Source organism: Cryptomeria japonica, chromosome 7 (genome assembly GCF_030272615.1).
Source record: "Cryptomeria japonica chromosome 7, Sugi_1.0, whole genome shotgun sequence".
In the NCBI taxonomy this organism is placed as follows: domain Eukaryota; kingdom Viridiplantae; phylum Streptophyta; class Pinopsida; order Cupressales; family Cupressaceae; genus Cryptomeria; species Cryptomeria japonica.
The window spans coordinates 165,834,809-165,857,864 of NC_081411.1; positions in this window are offsets into that span (position 1 = coordinate 165,834,809).

Here is a 23,056-nt window from a genome sequence, read left to right on the forward strand (position 1 = left end):
TTCCTCTTAATGCCAATTTGTACAGTGATTACCAAGCCATGGTGAGATGAGGTAAAAGGATATGTCGATAAACTAGGATAGTGACTACGCTAAGTATGTCCTAGATAATGTGATAAAATGGTGGGTGATGGCTGATAGTGCTTAACTGTGGATATAATGGCTTGGTAGTAAAGATAGATAGATAGATAGAGGAGTTGTCCTCTCACAGTAGCACTTGTTGTCAGGTTTTCACCAGTTGCTTTTATTGTACCTTTTTATTTGCTTTTTCTTGATTTTTTATATTTTTTGATATTTTTTACTTTTCCGTGCATTAGACTGCTCATGTGTAGTATTTCTTCAGATGGATGTTGTTAGTTGGTTTGTCGAGCACAGCTCCTTCTGAAGTTGTTAGCTGATAAGCACCTAATCCATAGGCTGATATGATGACATAGGGACCTAACCAGTTAGGATCAAATTTCCCTTTCTTTTCTCGATCTTGTTGATTTCTAGGATTTTCCTTGAGTACTAGGTCACCAATTTTAAAAATTCTGAGAATGACCTTGTGGTTGTAGCTTCTGCACATGTGTTGTTGATATGCTTTGAGGTGACTATAGGCATGTTGGCATTTTTCATCTAGAAGTTCTAGCTCTTGTAGTCGGTTAACTCGATACTCTTCATATGGAATTAGGCCTTTCAAAGAGACCCTGAGAGATGGAATTTCTACCTCCAGGGGTAAAATTGCTTCTGATCCATATACCAATGAATATGGTGTAGCTCCCATAGGTGTGCGGATGCTAGTTCTGTATGCCCAAAGTGTCGGATTCAGTTGTACATGCCAATATTTGCCTGCACCATTCACTGTTTTCTTTAGGATTTTCAATATTGTCTTGCTGGATGCTTCTGCCTGACCATTCCCCTATGGGTAGTAAGGTGTAGAGAAACAATGTTGGATCTTGAATTTTTCACATAGTTCTCACACATCTTGGTTCTTGAAAGGTCATCCTTTATCTGTGATGATGGAACTTGGAATGTCATATCTGCAGATAAGATAATTAAGGATAAAAGAGGCAATTTGTTTCCCAGTCACTGTAGTTATGGGGACCGCTTCAATCCATTTGGTGAAGTATTCTATTACAGTTATAATAAACTTGTGTCCATTTGAAGATGAAGGATGAATTTTCTCGACTAAGTCCAGTCCCCACTAGCAAAAAGGCCAGGATGTTGTGAATGGCCGCAGTTCCTGTGCTAGTGCATGTATAAGATTGCCATGAATTTGGCATTGAGGACACTTCTTTGCAAAATGATAAGAGTCTTTTTCCATTGTTGGCTAGTAATATCCCATTCTTAGAAGTTTTTTAGCAAGAGTAGGACCACTTGAATGTGTGCCACAGATACCTTCATGAAGCTCTTGTAAAGCGGAGTCAAATTCATTATGATCAAGGCAATGAAGAAGAGTACCATCTAGACCTCGATGGTACAAAGTATCAACAGTGAGAGTATAACAAGCGACTTGCCAAATAAAGTTGCGTCTTTGGTTTCGGGATAGGTCAATGGGTAGGATATTGATTTTAAGATAGTCATATATCAGTCCGTATAATGGAGAATCTGAACCGGTCAAGGCATAGATAACATGGGAATCAGAATGGTCATAGGGTGGGGAGAACAGTTGTTGTACTAGAAACTCGTAACGATTATGTTACTCTGGAATTTGCAGTAGTGAAGCGATAGTAGTCATTGCATCGGTTGCTCTATTGTCCAACCTCGGTATTTGTTCGAAGGTGATGGTACAAAATATTGTTTGAAATCATCCACCATTCATTTGTAGGGTAGCAGCTTGTCATCCTTTATTTGATAGTCATTGTTGATTTGATTGATGACTAGTTGTGAATCTCTGTAGACTTTTAATTATTTGATTCTCCATTCCATGACCATTTTGATGCCTATAACCAGTGCCTCATATTCAGCAACATTATTTATGCATGGAAACATGAGCCTATATGATCTTGGTATGGTGTTCTCATTAGGAGTGATGAACAAAATGCCAGCACCTGAGCCATGTTGAGTATAGGATCCATCAAAGTATAGGGTCCATTGTTTGGTAGAAATAGCAAGAACATCCATGTCCAGAAATTTGATCTCCATTGGTTGTTTTCCCTATAGTTGTTCTTCAGCTAGTTGATTTGCAATTGCTTGTCCTTTGATAGGTCGTCGCTCTGTGTAGTTGATATCAAATTCACTGAGAATCATGACCCATTTAGCCAATCTTCCTGTAAGAGCTACTTTGCTGAGTAAATATTTGAGAGGATCAATTTTTGCGACTAGCTTAATTGTGTGAGCTAGCATGTAATGCCGGAACTTTTGAGAAGCAAAAACCACTGTTAGACAAGCCTTCTCAATGAATGTATAGTTGAGTTCATATCCATTTAATGTTCTGCTGATGTAATATATAGCTTGTTCCTTGCCTTGTTGATCTTCTTGTGCCAATAATGCCCCCAGTGATATATTTGTTGTTGAAATGTAGAGAATAAGTGGCTTTCCTGCTATTGGTGGTACTAGAACTGGTGGGTTCATTAGATATTGCTTGATTTGATAGAATGATTCTGTACATTTGGCTTCCCATCTGAAGGGTACATTTTTATGTAGCAAATGATTGAATGGTATACTTTTATCTGCTAGTTGAGCGATGAATTGCCTGATTGATTGGAGTCGTCCTTGTAGAGATCTGAGCTGTCTGATGTTCTTTGGTGGTGGCATCTCCATTATGGCATGTACCTTTGCTGGATCCACTTCAATTCCCTTTGTTGAAACTATGTAGCCTAGTAACTTGTCTGATGTAACCCCGAAGACACACTTCTTAGGGTTGAGTCTAACTTGGAATTTCTCCAATCTATTAAAAATATTTTCTAAGATGCTTAGATGTTCTGCCCGAGTAAATGATTTAGCTAGTAAATCATCGACATAGTCCTCCATGAAGGTATGCATCATGTCATGAAAGATTGTTGTCATTGCTTGTTGATAAGTTGCCCCTGCATTCTTTAGGCCAAAAGGCATGACATTCCAATAATACGTTCCCTAAGGATAGGTAAACATTATTCTATCTTGATCCTCTGGGGCTATCTTGATTTGATTATAACCCGAAAAACCATCCATTAGTGATAGCATTGCATGGCCTGTTGTGAGGTCTACAATTATGTCGATACTAAGCAAAGGAAAGTCATCCTTTGGACAGGCTTTGTTGACATCTCAAAAATCGGTGCAAATTTTGATACTGCCATTTGGTTTAGATACTGGTATGATGTTGGAAATCCATTCAGTATAGTCGATAGGTCGAATAAATCCAACGTCTAATAGTTTCTTCAGCTCAGCTTTGACCATGAGTGCTACATGGGATTCAGCTTTCTCAATTTTTGCTTGACTGGCTTAGCTCCTGGAGTAATGGATAAGTGATGCATGATTAATTGCCTTATCAATCCCGTGTATATCTGCATATGACCAAGCAAAGTTGATTTGCTTGTCTTTGAAAAATTGGATAAACCCTGATTTTTCTTCCTCTGTCAAAGATTCTGCAAGGTGTATATTTTTGGTTGCTTATGTTGTACCAATGTTGATTGATTGAGTGGGCTCAATCAATATGGGTGATTGCTCTTGATAATGTTTAGGAAGAGTTTCAAGTCTCCCATCTTTAGGTGCCTTAAAAAGGTTTTCACCCTCATATGCATCCTTTATGTTTACTTTTTTGTGATCTATTGCTACCATTGACTAGTTTTTAGCAGTAGATCTTTTATTTTGTTCATTTTTGTGACTGAGAGACTTGACACTCCCCTAATTGTAGATGTCGTTACTTTGTTCACCAGTAGAGTCTATTTCCGAGTTAACGGTACACAAGTAATGGATAATGGATTCGTCATTTGGGAAAATTGGTATATCATGATTTCCAGGTTCGTCCCAGTCTATGAGGTCAAGAAAGATAAGTGGTAAGGAGTCATTAGGTGGATCAAGTTCAGCTATTGTAAGTGTTAGGATGGAGGTATCATCGTGGTTGGCTGGGGTGTTAAAGAAATTAAGTATTTCGTCAAGGTCTTCAATGGTATCATCTTCTGTGTAGACTTGCTCGTAATGTCGCTGCTCATTTTCTTTGGCATCATAGATATTTTGTGGGCCAAATTCAAGTGGTCTAGGTTCTGTGTCGTGTTCTTCTTGAGAGATTGGTGTATGACTATCATTTGCAGAAATATCTTCAGTAACATTGGAATAGCTGCCCCATTCATATTCATTGGAATTAGTTTCAGAGGTATTATCCCAGATTCTGGCAGTGCTGTGGATGGGTATGTTGTAGGGTGAAAACAAGTCTTTGATGATTGATACAAGTCTGATAGTTTTCTCTGATTCTCTGTCAGATCCTGCTTCCACTCTTTGCATTTATTCATATAATGTCTCTCCTCGGGGAGGAATAATGTTCTCAGGAAGAGATTCCTCTTTGTCGGACACTGGTTCTTGAACATGATATACTTCGGCAGTAGACGCTTCCTTCTTTTGATTGATGGGCTTCCCTTGATGTTGCTTTCTTTCTTGATATTCTCGTTCTTTACGTATTGTCTCTGTTGATTCAAATAGTGCTTCCTACCAGGAGTCCTCCTTGTATTTCTTCTTTGCCTTCCACTGAGGTTTTTGGTATTTGCTTGGTGTCTTCCTTGGTGGTAGAGTGTGTTCATAGCCCAATCTTCTTTTGTCTTTACTGAATTGTGAAGGAGGATCTAATGGTTCTATGATTCCTTCCTATCGTTTGCCGATAGGTCCTTTGCCATTTTATCCCATTTGTTGCATGATCAAGTAGCCTTTTCCATATAGGTGTGTTGGTATAGCTACTTCCATAGTAGCCGCTCTGTCTTCTTCCTCATCCTTTTATAACCAACTAAGTATGTCTTTTTCCTCTGATTCATGTGCTAGAGTGCCTAGTTGGATAAATTTGCCATCAAACTTGGTGATGGGCTATGTTGCTTGATGTGTTGATGTTGTAGGTAATCCATGAGATTTAGGCAATGCTGGTAAGTTAGCTAAACACAAAGGTTCCAAAGAGTATTCTCCCATGCCTTGCTCTTTGATTTTCATTTTCTGCTTGAAATCCATAGATAGTGATTTAGACTTTTCTTATTGAAGATCTAGTTTTGAGGAACTTTGTTTTTCTCTATTATGTGGAACCAAGTTGTCTTGGGCTGCCCCCATAGCATTACAATGTTGAAAAGGGTTATGATCTACTGATATAGAAATCTCTTGTCCATTATAGGGGAACTTAACACACTGATGATAAGTAGAAGGTACTGCTTGCATTTCATGTATCCAAGGTCAACCCAATAAGATATTATATGTGAGATTTATGTCTAAGACTTGGCACATAGTGTCCTTTTGTATTGGTCCTACTTGAATTGGTAGCATTACTGTTACTTTGGATGATCTCTCTTCATCATCATATGCTTTGATAGTGATATTTTTGCATGGATCAATAGATTGTTCAAAGAAGCCTAATTCACAGATAAGTTTCAAGGTATAGATATTGAGTCCATCTCCTCCATCTATTAATACTATTTTGACTCGATGCTTGTAGACCAAGACTTCAATGTGGAGTGGAGTATTGTGTGGATGGCTCAATGAGATATTTTCATGCTCAAAAAAGGTAAGGTTATGAGGCCCTATCATATGAGCCACCATGGCTTGGAATTTGTCAGCATCCAAATCTTGAGGTACATTTGTTTCCAATAGTGCTTGTTCCAAGATGTCTTTGTGTTTTGGCAAAAGTTTTAGCAACTCCAGTATAGATATTTGAGCAGGAGTTTTGTACAGTTGACTGACTAGATCATATTGAATTTTGGGTATGGTGTTTGTTGTTGACGTATTCCCCTTCAAGACATATTTTTGAGCTCTGGTGGTTACGTTGACAGAATCATGTTCACGCTTGTCTTTGATTGTAATGACGTTATGAGGCCCTATCATATGAGCCACCATGGCTTGGAATTTGTCAGCATCCAAATCTTGAGGTACATTTGTTTCCAATAGTGCCTATTCCAGGATGTCTTTGTGTTTTGGCAAAAGTTTTAGCAACTCCAGTATAGATATTCGATCAGGAGTTTTGCACAGTTGACTGACTAGATCATATTGAATTTTGGGTATGGTGTTTGTTGTTGACGTATGCCCCTTCAAGACATATTTTTGAGCTCTGGTGGTTACGTTGACAGAATCATGTTCATGCTTATCTTTGATTGTAATGACGTTTACTTGATTGTCCTCGGTTGATATATGATTGATGGTGTTATTGTATATATGATTGATATGAGCTCCACGTGTATCATTTGACGTTGAATCTCCATCCTTATTGTAGTTTGGAAGAGGATTCTTAAAGGCTTCATGGTCACCATTTATCTTGAGAGCATCGACTGTTAAATTGCCTCTATCAATCATGTCTTGAACAATGTTTTTCAGTCTCATGCAATCATTTGTTTGATGACCTTTGTTTCTATGAAAATCACAAAAGTGCGAGTCATTCCACTAGGGTGGTTTGATTTGTGGTTCAAAGTTATTGATTGTTGGTAAGGAGATAATTTTGTTTGCCAGGAGTTCTCTGAATGTTGACTCCAAGGATTGCCCTAGTGGTGTGTAAATGCATTTTGGAAAGTTGTTGGTGTTAGCTCATAAGTTTGTATTAGGTCCTCAATTGGTGTTATTGCTTTGGGTATTGTTGGTGTTGTTTGTGTTGAGTTGATCTTGATTGGTATTTGGTGCATAAGTGTTAGTACCTTGGTTAGCACCTTTTGGATTCTTTGTAGCTTGAGGATTACCTGATAACGCTAGCATTGGTTGCTTGGATTTTGTATCATTTGATTTGTTTCCTCCTTCATTTCCATTGTTTTTGTTTCTGGTCCAGAATCTGGATTTGTCTAAGTTGTTGTTGTTTTGGTTGTTGTAGTTGGATGAACTTGTTCCTTCTTTGAATAATTTCAATGTTCCTTTCTTGACACATGCTTCCTCTACTTGGATGTCATTTTCAATCAATTTGGCAAAAGATGGTATGCATTGAAGTTTGAGTATGTAACTCATCTCACTATTCAAGTTGTCGATGAAAATTTCCATCTTTTCCTTTTCGGGCACATCTCGAGGATATCTCGAAACCATACGTCACCAACATTGAAGGAACCATGAATGTTTCATTGTTTTTCTACTTGGTATTACAAACATCTAGCATAGTGATAGCATGTTGAATGTTATAGGAATATTGAGTTATGAATTTGTTGACTAATTCATCGAATGATCTGACATGAGGTGTGATTTTGGATAACCATTCCATTGTTTGTCCTCCCAAGCTTCTTGGGAATAATCTCATTAGGTGTCATCATGAGCAAATTCAAGACTCATGGTACAAAATTCCCGAACATGATCATGAGGATCGCTTTTTCCATCATATTTGTCAAATTTGGGAATATCTGAGTTTGGGGGAAAAGGCACCATGTTTAACCATCTGTCAAAAGGATAAGGACAAATTTCAGTCAAGTAGTACTGTATTGTTGTCCCTTGTTGCATGTCTTGCATTTGTCTCTACAACATTTGCATTTGTTGAGTGAGAGAAATCAAAGGTGCATTTGTCTGCCGAGGGAAGAGTTCTTCCCTTGCATTATTTCTAAGCTGAAATGGTGTGTGGTGGGGAATGTTTTTCTCAGGGATGTTTTGCTCGGGCAAATTTTGTTCTGGTAGATTTTTCTCAGGGATGTTTTGCTCGGGCAAATTTTGTTCTGGTAGATTTTTCTCAGGTATGTTTTGTTCAGGGTCACGTGCTTCCTCCTCTCTTTGTCATTCTTGATAGTCATAATGTTGAGATCTTGTTCTAAATATGTCAATGTCAAATTCATCAGGGAGTTTAACTCCTTTGCTTGTGAGCATAAGTAGATATTTTTCTTTGTCGTTTTCCATGAGTCTTTCCACAATTTTTTGAAATGAAACGCTTTATTGGCACTCTTGGAGGAGTTCCTCAGAAATTTCGGTGTCTTCTAGATTTGGACACTTGAAAGGATTTGATAATCGTTGATCCATGTTGGACTCTGGTTGCATTTCGCTTTGTTTGTTTCGTTAAGAGCGAGTAATAGTGGGCATCTAGTAGAAGCTTTCTGTGACAAAAGGAATGAACTCCTCTTTGATGTTTTGTTCAGGGGTTGGTGGTTCAAACTGCGGTATGTTGTAAGTGATTCACTCTTCAGGGAATAAAGCCGGATTGATCTTTCCTCCTTGAGTTAGGCATTGACTGAATGTTGATTTTTGACAGAATGCTCTACTCCTCAATGGTTCCTTGTCAAATTCGTTGGTTTTATCTTGAAGATACAAGCGGATATGATGAAGGAATGTTCGATGAGATTTGAAGAGTTGGTGATTGATGTATAAAAATTTATTCCATTTGGCAAGTTTCAGAGAACTGGGTTGTTGTTTCCTCAACTTAGTGTTATGATAAATACTCTTTCTTCTCAGAATATGAGGATTAGTCATGCACAAGTTTCCTTTGATTTGCTTTGGATTTAGTTAGCTTATTTTGGAAATTTGAGTATTACTTTATCAAATGAAGGTTTAGATGCCCCCTCATGACAAAGCGTGTCAAATGATATGGAACACGAGCTTTCCCGACATGGAAACTCGATTTGACAACTTGGAGTTTTTAAAACAAGTGTGTTTTTGGATAGGAATCCGTTTGATTGAAGGACATGTTTGATACTTGTGATGAGGTTTCCTGATTTTGATAGGAGAGATGGGTTTTATCTTGCGACTAGTTTTCAAATTTTGACAACTTTGTTTGACGAGAAACTGGCTTTAAGAATAGCTTTTGATACTTTGTTTTGATTTTCTATTTGATGAAGTTCAGGCTGAGGAAAGAAAGCTTCCTAAATTGTTCTCATATTTTTCAAAAATAGCCTTTGTTTTGCCCCCTGTTTAATTTGTTTTTGCTACGCGCTAAAATAGAAACGCAATGCACTACAAAAAGTCCTTAATGCACTATAAAATAGACTCCACGCGCTAAGCTGCCCTTTGTGGAGCGCTAATTGGTTTATTTTGAATTTGTCTTGATCTAAAAAGTTATGCGCTAATATGGGTTGTCAATGCGCTAGCTACTGGTCTCTACGCACTAACTCTTGATCCCCACGCGCTAAGTTGTTGCTTCAATGCGCCAGAATGTTTTCAAAAAGCGCTACTTTTAAACTGTTAGTTTTGGATTTTGATGAAGCGCTAAAGTTCAGACTTAATGCGCTAAGGTGAAGGTCGAGTGCGCTAAAGGATGGTTTCCATGCACTAAGAAGTTGCTCTTACGTGCTAAACTACCCTGATAGTTTGACTTGGTTATTTTTCTACAATTTTGGAACTTTATTTTCAATGGTGATGGATGTTTTTCTAAAGTAATAAATGAAAGCACAACATAAAAGATACAACCATTTTGCTTAGTCTAAACAATGAGTGTATGTTCTACGAGGATGCGTTCAAATCCCCAATTTTTTAACAGGTGTAGATACAACAACATACAATTTGGTCAGACTCTTTATTCAAGAGTCATAAGTAATATTATAGCCTACTAGTCTCGATACTCCGTCAGCTCAAACAGCCTTGTCACCCCCTAGGGGGCGCCCATTTTTTTGTCTTTTGCCAGAAATTAACCCAAAGTGAATTGCTTCACAATTGCATAGTTATCTTGGGAGATATATGGTGAGCGATCTTGGGGGTGGATTCTTCCCCACCCTTGCACTATGATATTACAAATGTCTGGATATTGACTCGACTCAAAGTTTATATGCTAAAGTTTGTAATCAAGCTTCTTGTTCGGCCGTCAGTGATAAACTCCCTCAAGAGGCTTCCCAACCTTTAGAACAAAGGCTTTGCGTATCTCAAGGATATTGGGGGAAGGCTAATCGCTATGTGCAACTGTTGAAAAGGACTTTCGTCACTTTCCACTTTTGATTATAGTGGGTTGGAACACTTGGCGTCAAAGTCATTTCCCACTTAGAGCATTCCCTTCACACCGGCCAAAGAATGGCTTTAAGAGTTTTTCAACCCCTCGAGAAGGTAGGCCTGCTAAAGGCTTTAATGCAATAAACACTGAAAGCATAAGAGTGGTCTGGTTTTTTGATCACCCAGTTAAGGGGAGAGCATATTCCTTCCACTTTCATAGCAAAGCAAACAAGTGTTCTTTTTCACTTTTCATTGCAATGATTTGTTAAAATCTATATGGAGATGTTGCTCCACAAAAGCATGGTGTTTATTTTATCCCTTCAAAGCAATGATTTTCTGATCTAGAAAAAGAACCTAGTCAACAAAGCAACTTCTATGTTTGGTCAACAAAAGAAATCGATTAAAAGGGGAAGAACTTCCCTCTTTAATTGTGAATGAATGTGGACATGTGATTCTTTTACTTTACAAGAAAATTGAAGTGGGTCCTTTAATGCACCAAAGGATGGTGAAGTTGTTTTTAAAGCCTTTTGTTTGCAAAAATAAAAAGATTTGTCTTATTCCTTTTATAGCCCAAAATGAAAAATTTTCTCCTAGAAAAAGCAAGAAAGATGTTTTTGTGGTTCTTTTTATTTGTCCAAAATAAGGTGAGTTCAATTTTATCCAACAAGAATTAAAAGACTCTAAATTTTTAACCAACTCTAACTAAGTTAGTAAAAATTTAAACTATTGTAATTCTTAGACTAAAACTAAGCTCCACCTGCAAGAAATTGTCAAAAAATCCTGCAAAATACCAATCAAAACAGTTAGAAAAACCTTGGCTTTTGTGGACTTCTACAAGTCTAGATTTAATCTCGATTACAAATTAATTTTTGTTTTTTGTCTGTGATGCACTACAGAAAAGACTGTATGCGCTATAGGATAACTGGGATGCACTATCAGATAGACCTGATGCACTAAAATGTTTTCCAAATGCGCTACTTTATTAAGTTCCCACGCTGAGACCTACAGGAAAAATGTTAAAAAGTCTATGCGCTAAGTGATGTTCTACATGTGCTAGGAAATGAGTCCCACGTGCTAAACAGTGAGCTGCAAGCACTGGAATGTTAACCAGATGCACTAAGGGATATTCACCATGCGTCGATTCCTATTTCTCGTGTACCTGCAAAAGTGATTAAATTTAAAAACCAATTTGATTAATGGGGTTTGAGCCCCACGGTGGGTGGCAATAATGTATGCGGGAAAAGCGGGGCTATGAAACTCAAAATGTGAAAAATGATGTACAAAGGGCTTTGTCCAAACACACCCACAAGACTTCTTGGTGCAAGTTATGGAGTCATGAAGAATGACTCAACTTCCCAAGGTAGGTTCCATGGTTCTCTATCTCACAAGGTCCCTCAAGTCAATGCCTTTGCTCTCAGATCACTGAGCAAAGTGACTTGGGGATGACAAATGCAAGAACGAGGGATGCTTTAGATTGATATTAAAATGAAATGCATCCTATTTGTGCATGATTCTACAAATGAGTTTAAACTAGATTATAAGATGACAATGTTAGTAGCAATACTATCCTAACATGATATACTAGTTAATGATTTAAGCTAATGATAACAAAAATATTCTAAAATTATTATTAGATTAATTCCTATTATAAAGAGAGGCTAGATGTGTTAATAAAATTGAGCATAAATAAGATACTAAAAGCCTGGATCCTTTTTGAAATGGAGGAATGAGAGCTCTATTTATAGTGAAAATAGGTAATGGAAGGTCAGGATTGAAGGAGTTAATCAAGGGTCAGGATTGAAAGTTATCAATCCATGTTTACAATTTCCACCAATGAAATGGTGACAATTGTCAACATAAGACTGCTTGAGAGGAGAGGTAAGAAGCATTAAATGCTTGAGAAGACCTCATGGTTATCTTAGAAGGTAAGGGTTAAGGTTAGGCTAGGTTTATCCAAGGGGTAAACTCTTATGCAAAGGTTAAAGGGATAACCATGGTCAAAGCAATGAATTCTTGATGAGACCCCTGGGTAAGATGAGGGTTAAGTTAGGCAAAAAGTCTCTAACCATGCCACTAAGGGTTAGTTAACCATTAATGGTTTGAAGACTTTGGAGACAAATTTGGGGGTATTCAACAAGTTAGCTTGTTGAAGGCATAAAGGCTTTAATGCCTTTTGAAGACTTTACTCCAAATTTGAGAAGTGACCTCCTCAAATTTAGGGAAAAGGGATAATGGATGGGTTTAGTCTAATTGATTAGGATTAGATGGATTCTAGAATAAATTAGGAAGAGGGTTAGGATGCAAGTGGGAGATGTAGGAAAATGCAAGTGTGTGGGGGAAATAGAATTTAATTAAAATAAAATTAATTTATTTTAATTTGGTTGCAAGTTGGGAAATTAAATAAATTAGATTTATTTAATCGGGGTAAACTATTTAATTAAATGTAAATTTAATTAAAAATAAGAGAGAAGAGATTTAATTAAATAAAATGATTTATTCAATTAAATGATGTAAAGGGCTTAAGTGAATTTAAATAAATAAATTGAATAATTTATTTAATTAAATAGAAGAATGTGGGTGATTTAATTAAATTGGATTTAACTAAATAGAAGAATGAGAATAAAATGAACATTAAATATTCATTTAGGAATATGGTCATTTTTATACGTCTACAGTATTCGTTTATATTATACATCCCCTTAAGACATCCCCTTTGGCCATCCCCTTAAGACATCCTCTTTGGACATCATAATAGGTCCTAATTTTAGATCCCCTTATGAACTAAGTATGCTAAATTATATATACATTGTTATTTGATTTTTCATGAGTTCACACACATGTAAATTCCTTTCTTCATTACATTAGATTATTAGTGATTATTTATATTACTTGAATTAGATTATTATTAATTATTTATATTGCTTGATTAAGAAATTATGTACATATTTTTTTAGTCTTAAACTCAAGACTTTTTCATGATTAAGAACAAGGCACTAGTCATAATTGCATTATTCATATTTATTAGTGATTATTTATATTAGTTGATTTATAAAATACATTTTCATTTTTCATTGACATCCCCTTAAGACATTCCCTTAAGACACCCTCTTCAAACATCCACTTAAGACATCCTCATAAGAAAAGTTAGGTATAGTCCTAGGATGTAGTCTTAAATAATGTTAAACTCTAGATTAATATCAAACTTAGCTCTAAGTTCAGTACTAGTTGTGAAGAAAAGCAAGCATCCCATACTAGTTCACTCAATTTCTATTTAGAGACTAACTATTTACTAGATAAATATTATCTCACAGTGGTCATATTAAATAATATCCACTTATGGGGGCTTATTTTTTTATAATACCAACCATAAAACCTAGTAAATATCATTATCTACCAAACATATATAAAGATAAAACAACATACTATATCTTTTAATACTTACTATTAGTTAAGTACATATGTCAAAGAAAGTCAAAAGTAAACATGAATTTGGCTACATATCTAGACTAGGTAGATCCTTTATACTTATTAAGATTTTCTAGTGCACCATCAATTTATAATGGTTGAATTCAACATTATCACTAAATAAAAAGTTATTAGGTTTCATTAAATCATTTTTACCTATGTCATGTTCATTTTTATCATGCCCTTGAAATAATAGACCTCCCTAGCATGTATGGGAGCAATTCAATGATTTGCACATATCAATCTAACTGAAATGTAGAAATTGTCTTCTTAGTTAATTTTAATAATGAAACATGTAGAAATGTAGAAATGATTTGCACATCAATCTAACTTAAATGTAACACATAAAATTTGAACATTGTAACACACAAAATAAACATGTAACTCAAAATTATAAAATTTCTATAAATATGTAACACAACTAAGTAGACAAATTCAATAATAATGAGTTTGAAGAAATTGAATACTAATTTAGCATGTATTATGATCCCCTTAAGACATCCTTTTTTGACTAGATTATGCACTAAATAATAAATTATAAATATTAAGGAAAGGTGTTGATGAATTAGGAGAGTGAGAGAACATTGTAACACATAAAATAAACATGTACAACACATGAAATGTCTATAAACATGTAACACATGAAATGTTTAGATAAACATGTAACATGTATGAAATGTCCAAGTATAATGTCTAAAATAAGGCTACAAATGCAACATCCATCGTTCATGTATAATATCTAAATGTCCACAACATGTATAATAGAAATCGAGTGCATAATAGAAATACAATGTTCACAACATGTATAATAGAAATGTCCACAACATGTATAATAGAAATGTCAGATATACATAATAAAAGAAGCAAGCATGTATATAACAATAATGAGCTATGTCGCACCCTGTCCCGATCCCTAATCTGATTCGTCGCTTTCTCTAGGGGCCTACATTGTGTACACAATTTCCATCTTAAAATATATATATATAGTGGATCCTGATGAATAGGAAAAAAATAAGACATGTCAATTTTAATTTTAATTTAAATATAAATTTACCTGTGTATCCTGATGAATAGGATCACCAGGGGCCTGCAAATCTCCATATCTCATGGCCATCATAATCTCATGTAATATATATTTAAAATTAAAACAATATGTCAGTGGTAGTGAATACATAGAAACTTTATATATACAACTAAGTTAAAATTAAAATTTGGTTTCTTACCTTATTCCTCTCCTCAAATGCATGCCTAATGCTAGATATCTCCAAAGAGTGTAATGACACGACATTTGGATCAATAAAGTCATCCATAAGAAGAGATGAAAAACCTCATCGTCGAACACCTGGAGTCTATGTTGTAGGATGCACTGTAGTCTCAGGAGTTGCAGGAGGTATCGAAATATCCTCCTTCATGGAACTACCAGGCTCTGAATCTCCTCCACCATGGCTGGTACTAGTCGAGGATCTCTGAAGTACTCATCCAATGAACTCGGGCAGCTGTTGAGGAGTGATCCCATGTAATGAAGAGAGATCCTGATGAGCATCCACAAGATCACTCACTAAATAGGATCTCATCTGGTGCAGACGATCCTTTGGTAACCATGTGATCTCTACAAGCAATGTTAGCTCATAATGAATATATGTCATAAAATGGATCTGTCTCATCAACAATAGGGGCAATATGAGAATGCAACATATATCTCCCCACGTGATCAGAAGTCATCTCATCAACCTAATTAGTAATGTTGGCAATGCTAGAATACATGTCAACACGTGCCTCCTCAGCTGCCATATCACCAACACCACCTATGACCAAATCCAAAGCTTTCAAAAAAATGAAAGGTTCTGACCCACCATTGCCCTCTTACTAGGGGGTTGTGTATCATGGTGTCTAAATATGTTTGCAAAACTGCCTCTATCCTTCCCAACATATCATGGAACATCTATGTAATCAGCATCATGTCCTAGATGAAATTATGCATACAATTATTTGCAGAAATACTGTGGCAGCTCATCCTTTTGTGGCCACCTATGATGTTTCACCAACCATCTAGGATATATTAATGGTGCAACAATAGGATCCTCACATATAGTAGCCCAATATCCTCTAACCACAACCATTTCCATGTAAAATGGGAATATGGATTTCACATTCACTGCAGAAACATTTATATCTATTGTTTTCCATTTAATCATGCCATAGACAGTGTGAGATAAAGTCCTATAAAAATTCTCAATGTGAGGGTCATCATATGGGTTGTATGATTGAGCATCATACGCATCATCTCATCTCTAATACGTTCTAATTTATCCCTATTGTCCAGCACAGGAGTGTTATTTAAAGTCTGTTGTACTTGTGCTAGAGAGGACTACATTCTTAAAATAGTCTGAGTATGAGCAGTCTCTGAATTCTTAGGAGTACTCCAAGGAGTCTCAGACCTACGTGAGGTCTATTGAGGATTAGGAAGCACACTCTGCTCAGAAGAAAAATATTATGAACCACTAGAAGCCATATATATATGTGATGTGAAATGTATGAATGTGTGTGTGTGTGTGTGTGTATACATTAAATTGAATTAAAAACAAGTTCATATACAATGTATGCCACAAACAAGATGAAACATTACATACAAATATGCAAGTTAAACATTTTAAACAAAATGAATCAAATGAATTGCGACCTATAGACATTGAAACTTAAAGCTTACATTGCAAAACAAATTACATGAACATACACATGTATAGGTCCCGGAGACAACTGAGAGGGGGGGGGGGGGGTGTGAATCAGTTGTCAAATAAATTCAAACCAAAAACTTATTAACCAACTTAATGCTTAATACCGGTAAGACAGTTAAGTATGCCGATAAATAGTGTTAACAGAAAATTGCTATATCGGTAAGAATTAATGCATGAAACATAAGCACAAAGTCATCCACAACACATGACACCAATATTTGTACGTGGAAACCCTGTAAGGGGAAAAACCATGGTGGGAAACCTTACCCACACTCAGATGATACTACTGCAGATAGTAAGTGTACAAAGAGGGGTCTGCACATGCAGAAAGGCCAATAGCCTAGAGCTCACTTCTCAATCACAAATGGGAGTCACACTGACTATAGTTGGATGGTTAAATCCAATAAGAATGTACTGTACAAAATAGCATCTTCATATGCCGGATTCAGTACTAGTGTAATGCTAATATGCTTCTACAAATACCTAACTTCACCTTCGAATGATGTCTTCGTGTATACCTCTGCTTAATCTTGCATATACTTTCACACAATCCTTTTTCGCATTCCACACTTGATCTTACAAATAAGATCTTACATTTATACCATACCCTAAAACCAATTTTAGTAGGTCGGCTCTACAAGATATTACAATAAAAACATTTTACAAATAATACAATATCTGATGCAATAACTGATTGAACATGTCAGCTTAATGCATTTACAACAATAATAGATCATCTCCATAGCGTGTCATGCTGATCTGGAAAAGATAAACCTGCCGGTGAAACCCTAGATAACCTGGACCTATTTGCCGGTAAAAGCAAATATGCAAATAAGAGTATACCAATGATTATTACTTCAAAATAAAATGTCCACATGATGTCTTCGACATTACCAAGTGTCTTCCATGTCATTGCAGGTACCAGTGAACATTATATCCTGTCGGTGAACATTATATCCTATCGGAGAACCATATACTGGTAACTGTTGCACAGTTTACTGTTTGTCGGTGAATGTTGCTAGATCTCCAAAGTAGGTGTATTTAGTAGGTGTTGACATCAATGACAAAACCATACCAAAATACCAACAATCTCCCCCTTTGGCATTGATGGCAACACAGGATGGAAAAACCATCAAAGGGCCAAAACAGAAATGCCAAGTACAAAAACCAACAATCTCCATTTCTCCCCCTGGGAGTAACATGTGTTTATCCAAAGATTTGTTTTCAATACCAATTTCTCCTCAAAAAGATAATGCATTTTTCCATATATCTCTCCCCAATGTTTTTCCATATATCTCTCCCCCTTTGACATCAAATGCCAAAGTCACAATGAGCCAAGTTCATACAAAATACCAACCAATTCAATATACCAACTACTCCCCCTGAGAAGTACCTTCCTCATCAAATACTGAAATAAAAGATTTATCCATTTAATTCTATCGGTTGATGACAATCATCAACTGTCTAAGTCTCTACCGGTGGAGGTAAGACTTTGAGCTGATCTCTAAGATACTCAAAAGTTTCCTTAGGCAAAGGTTTTGTGAAAATATCTGCAAGCTATTCTTTAGTATTCACATAAACCAATTTGATCTCCTTTTCTTCAACTTTTTCCCTTAGAAAATTCAGTTTGATATAAACATGTTTTGTTTTAGAATGTAATACTGGATTCTTAGATATATCAATTGCTATAGTGTTATCACAATATATAGTAATAGGTTCCTTGCATTTTACATTTATGTCTTTCAACATTTGCTTAAGCCAAAGTACCCGTGTACAGTTTGTTGTTGCTGCAACATATTCTGATTCTGCTGTTGATAAAGATGTACAACTATGTTTCTTACTTAACCAAGAAACTAATCTCTTTCCAAGAAAGAATGCTCCTCCAGTGGTGCTTTTTCTATCATCCACATCTCCTGCCCAATTTGCATCTGTGTATGCATATAAATCAAAATTTTCATCTTTAGGATACCATAATCCAAGATTTGTTGTGCCTTGTAAATACCAGAAAATCCTTTTTACTATTGATTCATGATTTTCCCTAGGATTACTCTGAAATCTAGAAACTATACATACTGCATTCATAATATTAGGTCTAGTTTGTGTCAAATATAGTAAACCTCCTATCATAGATTTGTATCTAGTTGGATTAACAGGTGTAGATTCATCCCTTTGAGATAATTTGTCATTTGTTGTCATAGGTGTGCTTACCAGTTTAGAGTTTTCCATCCCAGATTTCTTAAGTAGTTCTTTCAAGTACTTAGATTGACTCAAAAATATGCCTTTATCAGTCTGTAAAATCTGCAATCCTAAAAAGAATTTTATTTCTCCTATCATAGACATTTCAAATTCATGTTGCATTTCAAGAGAAAATTCTTTGCATAATTCATCTTCTCCTCCAAAGATTATATCATCAAAAAATACTTCAATAATCAAGATGTCATCATTAGTTACTTTTTAATATAAATTTCTATCTACATTTCCTTTAGTAAAACCAATCTTTAAAAGATACTTATCCAATCTTGCATACCAAGCTCTTGGAGCTTTTTTTAATCCATACAGAGCTTTTCTTAATTTACAAACCATATCATTGTCATCTGTCAAGGAAAATCCATCAGGTTGTTCAATATAGACTTCCTCTTCAAGATCTGCATTCAAAAATGCACATTTAATATCCATTTGATAAACTTTGTAATCCTTGTGAGCTACAAAGGCCAAGAATAATCTAACTGCCTCAATTCTGGCTACCAGTGCAAAGGTTTCATTGTAATCAACTCCTTCTTTCTGAGAATATCCCTTACACACTAGTCTTTCTTTATTTTTTACAACCTTACCATCTTCATTGAATTTGTTTCTAAATACCCATTTGGTTTCAATTACATTTTTATTTTTAGGCCAGGGAACTAATGTCCAAGTATTATTTTTCTCAATTTGTCCTAATTCTTCTTCCATAGCTTTAATCCAAAATTTATCTTCACATGCCTCATTGATAGATAATGGTTCAATTTGAGAAATAAGACATACATCTTCATTTGCCAATCTTCCTCTTGTCATGACTCCTTTAAATTTGCTTCCAATTATCTGATCTTCAAAATGATTCAGTCTTACATACCGGGGAGTCTTAGTTTGTTGTTGTTCTTCATTTACTGTGGAATCCTCTGATGATACCGGAGTAACTGGATCATCATTCTGTACCGGTGGATTTATTGTAGGTTCATTTGTCATAATTTCTGTTACCGGTTCAGAGTCTATATACCTTGAAGTTCCTCTGAATTGTTCATCAATCTTTACATTTGTACTCTCAACAATTTTCTATAATCTTCTATTAAAACATCTATATGCTTTACTCTTAGATGAATAACCAAGAAATATTCCTTCATCACTTCTAGGATCAAACTTGCCAATATACTCATCTCTTCTAATATAACATTTACTTCCAAAAATTCTGAAATACTTAAGAGTAGGAGTATTACCAAACCATAGTTCATGAGGGGTCTTACCGGTTTCACCTTTGATGTGAACTTTGTTGAATGTATAGATAGCAGTGCTTACTGCCTCTCTCCAGTACATATGTGGTAGATTTGCTTTTGATAACATACTTCTTGCTGCATCCAAAATAGTTATATTTTTCCTTTCAACAACTCCATTCTGTTGTGGTGTCTGAGGTGCTGATAACTGTCTTTTGATTCCATTTACTTCACAGAATGTATTAAAATCTCTAGATGTGAATTCTCTTCCTTGATCTGATCTTAAACATTTAATTTTCTTACCAGTTTCATTTTCAACCATTGCTTTGAATAGCTTGAACTTCCCAAGTGCTTCTGATTTTTCTCTGAGAAAAGTAACCCAACACATTCTAGAATAATCATCAATAATTAACATGAAATATCTATCACCTTGTAAGCTTTTAGTTCTAGCTGGACCAAATAAATCAGTGTGAATTAAATCAAGAGTTTTATTGGATTTTTTTGGAATACTTTTGAAACTAGCTCTAACTTGTTTTCCAAATTGACATTCCTTGCAAATTGTATTCTGAGGTTTCAATTTTAGGTAGATCTCTAACTGCCTTAAAAGTACTGATTTTTACCATGCAATCAAAATTTACATGACATAGTCTTTTATGCCATAACCAACTTTCATCTATATGTGCAATTAAGCATGCCTTTTCACTGTTATTCAAATGAAAGATATTACCTCTAGTCTAATTACCGGTTGCAATTTCCAAACCAGTTCTATTCATGATTTTGCATTTTCCATTTTTAAATTGTAACTGAAAACCTTTCTCAACTAATTGACCAACACTTAAAAGATTATGTTTTAATCCTTCAACATAGTAGACATTGTCAGTGTTATGTTTACCATCAAGAGATATTGAACCCTTACCTTTGATTGAACAGGCTTTGTCATCTCCGAATCTTACTAAACCTCCATTATATTCTTGAAAGTTCAAGAATTTACCTTTGTCTCCAGTCATGTGATGTGAACATCCTGAGTCAATAATCCATTCATCCTTTGATTCAAATTTAGCTGCTAGGGCTTGTTCTACTGGTTGAGCAATAGGTACTGGTTGATCTTCTATTATAGCAACAAAGACTCATCCGTTGTCTACTAGATCCTCATCAGAATCATCAGTCACACCTTCATCAGCAATGTAACAAGATTTATCTTTGTTTTTCTTAAATCTGTATCTCTGATATTCAGAATTAGGTTTGTATGTCCTTCTAACTTCTTCTCTTAGTCTAGCATATCTATCAGGGCATCTTGAAGCCATATGACCAATCTTATTGCAGTTAAAACATTTAAAGAGTGCTTTACCTTCATACTTACTTCCAATTGGACCTTTTGGCATTTTTCTTGCAAATAGTGCTTCAAGTTCTTCAAGCTCTGCATTCTCCTTCCTGGTTTCTTCAAGTTCTCTTACATAAAAGGCTCTCCAGTCTGATTTGTCAAAGGATGGAGCAGATGATGTTGATGCTTTGAAGGCCAAATCAGTTTTTATAGTAGTAACAGGACCAAATTCCTCAATTTCAAAAGCTGAAAGTTTTCAAATCAATGTATCCCTAGTTACTGATGTATTAGGCATTGTTCTCAACTCATTTATAGCAGTAACCTTCATTTTATATGCCGGTGGCAAACATCTTAAGATTTTTGAAACAATCTCATCTTCACTCAAGGTTCCTCCACAACATTTGATACCCAAAACAATTTCATTTACTCTTTCCATAAAAGCAGAAATCCTTTCATCTTCTTCCATTTTTAGATGTTCATACCTGACTCGGAAGCTTTCAAGTTTTGCAATTTTGACTATGGAATCCCGTTCATTTAGTGTTTCCAAATGATCCCAAATAGCTTTTGCAGTGGATCTATCTGATAATCCCATGATTTGTTGATCTGATAATGTGCTCAAGAGTGCTTCTCTAGCTTTGCAATCATTTTCTTCATCTTTGGCTAAAGTAGTAGGAGCAGACTGACCAGCTACAGCTGCAGTATAACCATTCTTAGTAACTTCCCAGATGTCTTTACCAATGCAATTCAGATGTGTCTCCATTCTGATTTTCCCTATCCCATAGTTGGTTCCATCAAGTTTAGGACTATCCTTTCTGAAATAATTAGTAGACATTGGATCTCCTCAAGTTGTTAAACTTCTGCAAAAAGAGGACTAGGCTCTGATACCAATTGTAGGTCCTGGAGACAACTGAGAGGGAGGGGGGGTGAATCGGTTGTCAAATAAATTCAAACAAAAAACTTATTAACCAACTTAATGCTTAATACCGGTAAGATAGTTAAGTATGTCGGTAAACAGTGTTAACAGAAAATTGTTATACCAATAAGAATTAATGCATGAAACATAAGCACAAAGCCATCCACAACACATAACACCAATATTTGTACGTGGAAACCCTATAAGGGGAAAAACCACGGTGGGAAACCTTACCCACTGTAGACGTATAAAAATGACCACATTCCTAAATGAATATTTTATGTTCATTTCTTTATTTAATTAAATCTAATTTAATTAAATTATCCACATTCCTCTATTTTATTAAGTAAATTACTCAATTTATTTAAATAAAATTCACTATACCCATTTGATGAATAAATCATTTTATTCAATTAAATTCCTTCTATCCACTTTTAATTAAATTCAAATTTAATTAAATAGTTATCCTAAATTGAATAAATCCAATTTATTTAATTTCCCCAAATTGCAACCAAATTGAATTAAATTAATTCAATTAAATTCTATTATTCCCCCCAACCACTTGCAAAATCCCAAAACCCTTTATAATCCCTTCTAGAATCTTCTAAATGCTTCTAATTAACCTAACCCTCCTCTAAACTTTGTCACATCCCCTAGCAAAGGGAAGTCACTTCTCAAAAACCTTAAAGTCTTTGATAACCATTAAAGGTTTTCAACCTTCAACCACCAAAACCCTTAAAGTCTTTGATAACCTTTGAAAGCTTCCAACCTTCAACCACTTAATCCCCAAAGTCTCCAATAACCATTAATGGTTAATTCAAACCCTCCCACATGGTTAAAACATTTGTTTTGACTCAACCTCTATCCAATCCAAACGTCTCATCAGGCCATTAATGCTTTGACCATGATTATCTCTTAATCATTTGCACAAAGGTTTATCCTTGAATTAACTCCCAATCCAGTGGGTAATCCTAATTTAGACTTGACCCTTAGCCTTTAGATAACCATGAGGTCTTCTCAGGCCTTTAATGCCTCCAACCTCTTCTCTCAACCCAATCCTATGTTGACACTTGTCACCATTTCATTGGTGCCAATTGTGCACATGGATCCCCAACTTTCAAACTTGACCCTTGATTAAACCTTTCAATCTTGACCATCCATTGCCCTGTTTATGCTATAAATAGAGCTCTCATTCCTTCATTCCTAACAA